Below are 9655 nucleotides of genomic sequence, written 5' to 3' on the forward strand. Positions count from 1 at the left end.
CAGGATTTAACCACCTACAAATATGACGAACTCATCGGTTCATTACTGACCCATGAGATATCCATGAAAAACTTTGAGGTGAAGGAAAAATCTGATGACAAGAAGCAGAAGTCACTTGTCATGAAAGCTGACTCCACTGACGGGAGTTCAACTGATGATGAGGAGATGGCTATGTTCACAAGGAAGATGAAAAGGCTATTCAGGAAGAATGACAAATACTCTAAAAAGCCTTACAAAAAGTTTGATAAGTATAAGGCTGACTTAAGTGATAGCAAATACAGAAAGGACAACTCAAAGCCCATTACATGCTTTGAGTGCCATCAAACTGGCCATATTAAGTCAAACTGCCCTACGCTGAGGAAAGACAAGAAGAGTGGGAAGAAGGCAATGGTGGCTACTTGGAGCGACAGTGATGAGTCTTCATCCACAGAAACTGAGGCCACCGAGTCAGCAAAGATATGCTTCATGGCTGACGAACTTGCTGAGCCATGCGTCTCTGAGCATGCTGACCCATCTATCTCATCAGATGATGAGGAGCAATCAAATGAGGTAATTTCTCTTCCCCAGCTCAGAAATGATATGGTCAATGCCTTGAGTGATCTCTATACACTTGTCAAGAAGTGTAATAAGAAAGTTAGAGCACTCAGCAGGCGCTGTGACGAAGTGGAAGAGGTCAAACTCAGTGACCTCAGATTCCTTCTTCAGGACAACTCAACTCTGCATGATAACATGAAAATCATTGCTGAGTCTGTCTCTGAAGTCCAGTCAGTTTCAAAGAAACTGAGGAAGGACGTCACAACTATCCAGAACCAACTAAAGGTTCCTAAGAAAAATAACATTCCTCTGAGAACTCAGTACCAAGGTACTCAGCAGAGATGGTATCCCCAGCGAAAAGTCCAATGTGACTTTTGTGGGAAGTTAGGACACACCACTAAGGTGTGCTGGCACGCTCAGCACTGGGGTGCTGACAAGTCAGTAAAAAATCCTAAACAGAAGGTCAGTTGTGACTTCTGTGGAAAGAATGGCCATACTGTCCATGTATGTCGCCATAAAATAAAATATGATGCTATACCTGTTGCACCTAACAAGTCAGGACCCAAAAAGAATTGGGTACCTAAAAGTAACTAGTCACAATGCAGGTAAGCCTGAGATGTGCCGAGAAGTCAAAGATGTGGTATATTGACAGCGCATGCTCAAGGCATATGACGGGTGATGAAACTCAGTTCATCACGTTTGAACGTAAACGAGGAGGGAGCGTAAGTTTTGGAGACAACAAGAAGGGTAAGATAGTAGGCTCAGGAACCATCGGAGGTAATCCTACTATTGAATCTGTCTCCCTAGTCAGTGGACTCAAATATAACTTACTCAGCGTAGCTCAGCTATGTGACAATGGGAGAAAAGTTATATTTGATGCTACTGGATGTAAAATATACGAGGGTGAAACAAATGAGTTAATCTTAACTGCCCCTCGGATAGATAATGTCTTTATTCTAGATTTAGAGAAAAAGTTTTCAAAAACTGTGTGCTTAGTAACAAAGGAAGAAAATTCCTGGCTATGGCACATGAGACTTGGTCATGTAAGCATGGACCTCCTGGCCAAACTAGCAAGAAAGCAATTGGTTGAGGGACTGCCCGAACTAGAATTTCAAAAAGATCAATTATGCCACGCTTGCCAAGCTGGAAAACAAACCAAACAATCTTTTCACAGTAAAAACATTGTCTCAACTAAACGTCCGTTAGAGTTGCTACACTTGGATCTCTTTGGTCCAGTCCAGCCGCTGAGTCTGGGTGGAAGAAGATTTTCCCTGGTCATTGTAGATGACTTCTCTCGGTATACGTGGGTCATCTTGCTGACCAGCAAGGATGAGACTTTTGAGACATTTTCAAATTTGGTTAGAAAAATTGAAAATGAAAAAGATCTAAAATTAGCTCATATCCGTAGCGATAACGGTGGAGAATTCAAAAACCAAAAGTTTGTTGAATTTTGTGAAGCCAGCGGCATTGACCATAATTTTTCTGCTCCTAGAACACCTCAGCAAAATGGGGTTGTAGAAAAGAAGAACAGAACTCTGGTTGAAATAGCCAGGACAATGCTGGATGAGCATAGGCTTCCAAAGTATTTTTGGGGAGAGGCTGTTAACACAGCATGCTACATTCTTAATAGGGCTCTAGTTAGACCTATACTCAAGAAAACCCCCTATGAACTTTGGAAAGGACGAAAGCCCAATATTGGATACTTTCGTGCCTTTGGCTGTAGATGTTTTATTTTAAATACCAAAGATAGCTTAGCAAAGTTTGACTCAAAAGCTGATGAGGCTATCTTTTTGGGCTACTCAACAAACAGCAAAGCATACAGAGTTTTTAATAAACGAACTCAAGTCTTAGAAGAGTCAATACATGTAGAGTTCGATGAAACAGACCCTGCAGGTAGATACCAGCCGCTGACCGAAGATGATCCAAACTCAGTAACCATTGCTGACCCAGAACCAGCTACTGAGTCATTCACAAAAAGGCTGACCAAGAGTAAGAGTGAACCTAAGATTACTTTTGCTGACCCATCTACTTCTGCAGAGATTGTTGAAACAGGAACAGCACAAGACATAAATCTACCCAAAGAAATAAGGATTCCAAGAGGGCACTCCGAAAGTGCAATCCTTGATTCTGCTGGGAATACCCTGATGACTAGGAATCAACTCAGGAAGTACCTCAGCAATGTTGCTTTCGTCTCAGTACAAGAACCGAAGAATTTCACTGAAGCTGAGTACGATGAATTCTGGATGATCGCAATGCAAGAGGAGCTCGATCAAATTAGAAGAAATGATGTATGGGAGCTAGTGCCTCATCCAAAGAGTCAAAAGACCATCGGAACAAGATGGGTCTTCAGGAACAAGATGGACAAACAAGGAAACGTAGTCAGGAACAAAGCAAGGCTTGTAGCTCAGGGCTACAGTCAGCAAGAAGGTATTGACTACGGTGAGACCTTCGCCCCAGTGGCAAGGCTAGAGGCAATTAGAATACTGTGTGCATATGCATCTCATATGAATTTTAAATTATTTCAAATGGATGTCAAAAGTGCATTTCTTAATGGAGTTATAAACGAGGAGGTTTATGTAAATCAACCTCCAGGTTTTGAGGACCCTAAATTCCCAAACCATGTTTATAAACTCAAAAAGGCTCTGTACGGCCTCAAGCAAGCACCACGTGCTTGGTATGAGAGGCTGACCAGGTTCCTGCTGACTAGAAATTACGTCAGGGGCAAAGCTGATACAACCTTATTCATTAAGAAAAAGGGTAAAGACACCCTGCTGGCCCAAATTTATGTTGATGATATAATATTTGGTGCAACTAACGAATCAATGTGCAAGGAGTTTAGCAAACAAATGCAGACTGAGTTTGAAATGTCTATGATGGGAGAACTCAACTTCTTCCTCGGTCTTCAAATTAAACAAGGAAAGAATGGCATCTTCATTAGTCAAGCCAAATATGCCAAGGAGATCTTAAAGAAATATGACTTGGAAAATTGCAAGCCAATAGCCACTCCTATGGGCACTGACACTGTCCTCTGCGCTGATGAAAATGGTAAGTCAGTAGACAGCAAGTTATATCGAGGTATGATAGGCTCTCTACTTTACTTAACAGCCAGTAGACCAGACATTCAGTTTTCAGTATGCTACTGTGCTAGATATCAATCTAACCCTAAGGAATCTCATTACATTGCTGTAAAAAGAATCCTTAGATATTTGCAAAGCTCAGTGAACGCAGGTTTGTGGTATCCAAATACTCATGATTTTACACTCATCGGATACACTGACGCTGACTATGGACGAGATAAGCTGGAATGTAAAAGCACCTCTGGAGGATGCCACTTCTTAGGAAGCTGTCTTGTATCCTGGTTCAGCAAAAAGCAGGCATCAGTAGCCTTGTCCACCACTGAAGCTGAGTACATTGCTGCTGGTCATTGTGTTGCTCAGGTCCTATGGATCAAGCAACAACTTGAAGATTATGGTGTTCAAACGAAGACAATTGAGGTCAAATGTGACAACAAAAGTGCAATTGATCTGTCCAAGAACCCAATTCAACACAGCAGAATAAAGCATGTCAGCATCAGACATCACTTCATTAGAGACCATATACTCAAGGGTGAGATCAAGTTGACCTTTGTCCCAACGGACGAATAGCTTGCGGATATCTTCACGAAGCCACTGGCTCGTGAGCAGTTCAGCATGCTGAGAGAAGCAATTGGTATGTTTAATCCTCTTCAGTAAGTTCCTGTGCTAAATAAATATGAATGCTGAGTGAATTACATGCTGAATGATTTTTTTTGTTTGCTGAGTATCTCATTGAAACTGGCTGAATATCCAATACTGAGTAAACTTGCACACTGAGTAAATTAGTTTAGAACTTGAATTTAAAATCATCCCTAAATGATGCACTGACCATTTAGAATATCAAACGCTTGACATTCTAAATACTGAGTGATTAATCCGTTAGCATAAATGCAAAGCACGCGTATAGCCTAGGATGACGTATTCGCCGTAATGTGTCATAAATGCCAGGATCATTGTCGGTACATGATCCCAAGGCAAAACTGACACATGGATTCGATTAAGATCCACATCGTTCATTTCGTCTATAAATTATGGGTATTTCCCCCTCTTTTGCTCCTTATGCTTAATCAATTCTTAAGGCAAGGAAATCACTTAGAACTTCTTTTCTCTCAAATTCCTCTAAATTCCTCCATCTTCGAAGAATGACTAAGTTATCCTTCAACGTCTCCGGTGCCGGCCAACAAAAGTCCAGCTCCGATGAACCTTCACAAAACCCTTCCACACCGAGCAAGGGTAAAACTGGCCAAACTTCCGGCCAAGGGAAAGCTGTTAAGATCAGGACCTATTCCAAGGTCTTCAAAAATGTCCACGAATGGAAGGTTGAGCCCTCCAGATGGGTCTCTGAGCACTTCGTACAACATGAACATCCATTTGCCGAATGGATTTCCAAGAACGAATGGACTGGGCTGTTCTCGGTCAGGGATGAGACCTATCCTGACCTAGTGAGGGAGTTTTACCACAACCTCAAGGTCGCTAATGACAATGCTGACTACCTATGCACCGAGGTAAAAGGAAGAACCATCTTCGTCAACCCTCTCTACATAGGAAATCTCCTCCAGCTCAAAACTGAGGGAGCAAGGCTGAGGAGATCAGGAGATCAGGACAAGACAAATTACGACCATACCTTCTGCAAACCTGAGGGCTACTCAGGAGAGGTCTCAGCATCCTCAATGGGTCAGCACCAAAAAGATGGCTCACTACCTGCTGAGCTACTTCATTTACCCGAAGATAAACTGCACGACCTCAGCAACGAACTTTGAACAGTGCTTCATATGGCACATGCTGACGTACACCCCCATCAACATGCCAGTATTCTTGGTTGCTGGGTTTTTACGCAGCACGGGTACGCTGAGGCTTGGGTCACTCATCACGCGCATTCTTCTTGACCACAAGATTGACCTTGAAGGAGAAGAATTCGTCAAAGGAACCAAAATCATAGCTGCCTCACTGAGGGCACTGAAATTTGGGCAGCCCTTGAAGAAAGGAAAAGCTGCTGCTATTGCTGCTGGCCAAGATGGCCTAACTGAGGATACTGTTGCTGAGCCTAAGAAAGGGCGAAGAACTAAGGCCCCAGCTTCTCGCAAGAGAAAGTCTGCTGAGACTCCTTCATCACATGATGAGTCTCCTGCAAAGAAGCAGAGGTCAGCTGGAAAGGAAGCTGACAAAAGAAACAGGCAAGATGAGCCTGAAACTTAGGAAGCTGCTGAGCTACCTCAGAAGAAGCAAAAGCTCTCAGCTATGACTCCTCTAGAGGCTATACCAACTGATTTCATCGTACCGAGTGATTCTCATTTCACTCAATGCCAGGGTACTGATGCTGAGGAACCAGAGGTCCAGTTAGATGATCACTTCATCTCCCAAGTTGAGGAAGAACTTGACGGAGATAGTTCTGAGGAGCAAGAGGAAGAAGAAGAAACCAGCGGTCAGGATGACGCTGAGGATTCAGAAGAAACTGCCAGCGAAATTGAAGCTGAGGATGCTAACACTGGGTTAGCTGGTGGAAATGTGCAAACTGACACCGAGTTAGCTGCTGGAGTTGAGCAAGTTGAGCAAGCTAACCAGACCCATACTGAGCAAAAGGAACCTTCTCCTACTCACTCAGAAGAACCTGCTCATCATACCACTCCACCACATAGAAGGCGAAAGCTGGTTAAGGCCAGTGAGGTGATAGTCAGTGAACCTCCTATGCAACCACCATCTATTCCTGAACTTGTCCTCTCTAAGACAACAAAGGATCCTTCTACAGTCAAACTGACGTTCTTCAAACGGCAATCAACTTCATCTACTTCAGCGCCGTTAGAAAAACAAGCCTCTGTTTCTTCTCAACAGGAACATGCCGAGCATACCACCTCAACCACTTCAACAAGTCAGGTTGAACCAAGCACTGTCCATGCTGTTTCCTCAAGCATGGTGCTGACTCCTCATCCTTCTGCCGTCAGCACAGACAGTGTTTGGGTTATGACTTCCATCACAAACCTCTCTACTGATCAATCAATCTTACCTCCAACTCAAATGCAGATTGAGCAAAGTCATCCAGTCACTGACCAGGGTACTCCTTTCACTCCACCTTCTTCTGGTCATACTGATGTACATCGGGATGCCACTGAGTCCGGTAAAAAGCTCATTGACTCAGTACAAGCACTCATCCACGATCTTCAACATTTCGCTTCGCCTGCTGCTCGATCTTCAATTCCTGACGCAACTCAGCTCTCCTAAGTCACTCTACTTCTCAATGAAGTCAAGGGACTCAAGGATCTGCTAAATGTCGTCCTGTCATTACAAGCCCAGCAAGCTAAGCAGGATTCAATTGCCAAGTTGGCAGAGATACAGCTGTCAACAATTCAACATCTGAACTCACTCCATCAGCAAGTTCAGAAGTTGTCTGCTGTGAACACTGACTACGCTACTTCCTCCGAACTCAAGATGCTTTTTGCCCAGCTTCATACCGAGCAACTTAAGACCAATGAGCAAATGGTATCCTATAGTCAGTGCTCAGTTGAGCAAATTGGTGAGGCCATACGGCTACTTAACCTCAACAAACAAGAGATGGATACTGACGCGATGAAGCAAAATGAGTTGCTATCCCTCGCACAACAATCCTTCAACCACATCCGTCATAATAATCTCCAACGTCATCACTATGACTCAGCACTTCTGAAGACTTTCCACCAAGTTTTTGCTGGCCTCTCTGAAGCCTTAATCTGGCAAGCAAAAGCTCAAGCGTTTAGCATCAACATGCTCAGTGTTGCTGATCTTCATATACCATTTGAAGTATCAGCTGATGGAGTTGCCATATTTGATGGGGTCAATGATAGTGCTGACAAGCTAAAAGAGCTATCCCAAGAACTGACTCGCGCTGTCTTAACAGATGCATTTAAGCTCCCTGAAGTTGACAAAACGGGGGAGAAAGCGCAAGCTGCTAGAGCTCAGCATGAGCGACGTCAGTACGAGCGAAGTCAGTCTCAGGGCAAGAAAAAGAAATAGATAGACTAGCAAAACTTAGGCATCTTTTTGTCCAGTTTACTTCCTTTGTCTATGTACTTGCTGACTTCTTTCAATATATATATATCATACTTTATTTCCTGATTATTTCCTGATTCCAATACTGAGTTATGATATATGTTTTTTTAAGTACTGAGTTACTTTGTATCTTCATCAGCTATGCTTAACACTTACAATATTTATTGACTAAATAATATGCTGATAACATGTTTGACATCATCCTATGGTCTTATAAAACATTCTGATAAGAACTCATTGAACAACAAATTACTCAGCGCGCGCTCTATATGTTTAACCTTTCGCTTAACACTGAGTAAATAGAATATGTGATATAGCTGACCTATTTCTGAAAACTGACCTTAGACTTACTCATTTAAACCCTTAAATGTTTTAAGTAAAACTAAGTCAGTAGATCAACCCTTACGGGGGAGTTTGCTAAATTATACTAGGTCAACTATCATGGGGGAGCTCATACTGAGTTCCTTGCTGAATAGTTTTGCCAACATCAAAATGGGGGAGTTTGTTGAAACACCTTTCCACATAATTTTGATTTGACAAAATTGTTTAAGTATAAATTAAAATACATATTCTAAACACACTAAGTTTAAATGCTTTGATTTATTCTACTAATGTGTTTGTTCAATGTTGAGTTATAAATGTCATAAGTATTGGAAGGCCCAAGCCCAATACGGAAGCAAAGGCCCAAGTCAAACAACTCAGTACACTCGGCCTACGTATGTCAAGACGTTGCCGTTTTGATGCAAAACACAACTCAGCAAACGGAAGGATCTAGAAGACCTTCGCGAACAACTTCAAAACGAAGCTGCTGAGTAGTCTCGACAATACGTACAAGACAGCAGCTGGCATGGGAAAACTTCCAGACAAAGTGTTTCCCCTTTTGGCAAAGTTCAGACGACACAGTATGCTGTCCAGTTGACTTTACCATAAAAGGAGAGACCATCTGCTGAGCTGACCGAGGACAGAAGATACACGATTGTGATTGGCTGAGAACTCTGTGCAAGTCAGGATGAGAACGACATATAGCCGTTTCCCTCCAACGGTTATTTCGAATTTCGAAATGACCGAATGCCCAGACGTCTCTATAAATAGTGCCATCAGAAGCTTCACAATTGACAGAACTTGATCAAGCAGTTACGCTGACCAAATCTCTACAAGTTCTTCAAGCAAGAAGCAAAGCAAAATTCTTACACTACATTTTCATATCTGTGTAAAAGTCTAGAGTGATTGTAAATCGTCTAAAGTGTCTTAGCACATCTTTGTATTAGGACAAAAACACTTATCATTTTTAGAGATAGAAAAGAGAGGCTGAGTACTCGGTTTTAAGTACTCAGCGGAGAGATTAGGATTGAGTAGAAGTATAGAGGAAGGTACTCTTGTCATACTCAATTGCTGATATTGTAAAAGGTTTGAGGCTCTACCTTTAAAGAGCTCAGTAGAGGATTTGAAATCTCGAACGTGTTCCGGGGACAGGACGTAGGCTTAGAAGAAGCCGAACCTGGATAAATCTGCTGAGTGAAGTATTTCTAAACCTTAACTCCTTATTTATATTGCTTGCTTTAAGTAATCAAAACTGACCAAGTAAAGAGGTCAAGTTGAGTTGTGCGCGTTGAACGTGTGAGCTCAGGAATAGACTCTAAGTGCTATCTCCTGACTCAAGCTAAGGAACTGACCCAGTCACCTGTTGACTAAGCCAGAATCTTGCTGTTTACTCAGCGCCGCTGTTCAAACCTTTTTCTTTAGAAAAAGAAGTCTGCCTAACTTGCGAAAAAAAGAAAAGTTTAAATAGTTCCTAACCCCCCCCCCCCTTGGAACTATACTTGCAACTAAATAAGGGACCAACAAGTGGTATCAGAGCTCTAAAAGCTCACTTTAAAAGGTCTAACAACCTTGAGCTGATCCCTACCATGGGCGAAAACAGCACTCGGTTTCTCCCTGGAAACGAAACAACTCAAATACTGCCTGAGGGGCTGTCCATTACTAGGCCTCCCCTATTCTTCGGGTCAAACTATACCTTCTGGAAGAAT

This window comes from Euphorbia lathyris, chromosome 1 (genome assembly GCF_963576675.1).
Source record: "Euphorbia lathyris chromosome 1, ddEupLath1.1, whole genome shotgun sequence".
NCBI lineage: Eukaryota > Viridiplantae > Streptophyta > Magnoliopsida > Malpighiales > Euphorbiaceae > Euphorbia > Euphorbia lathyris.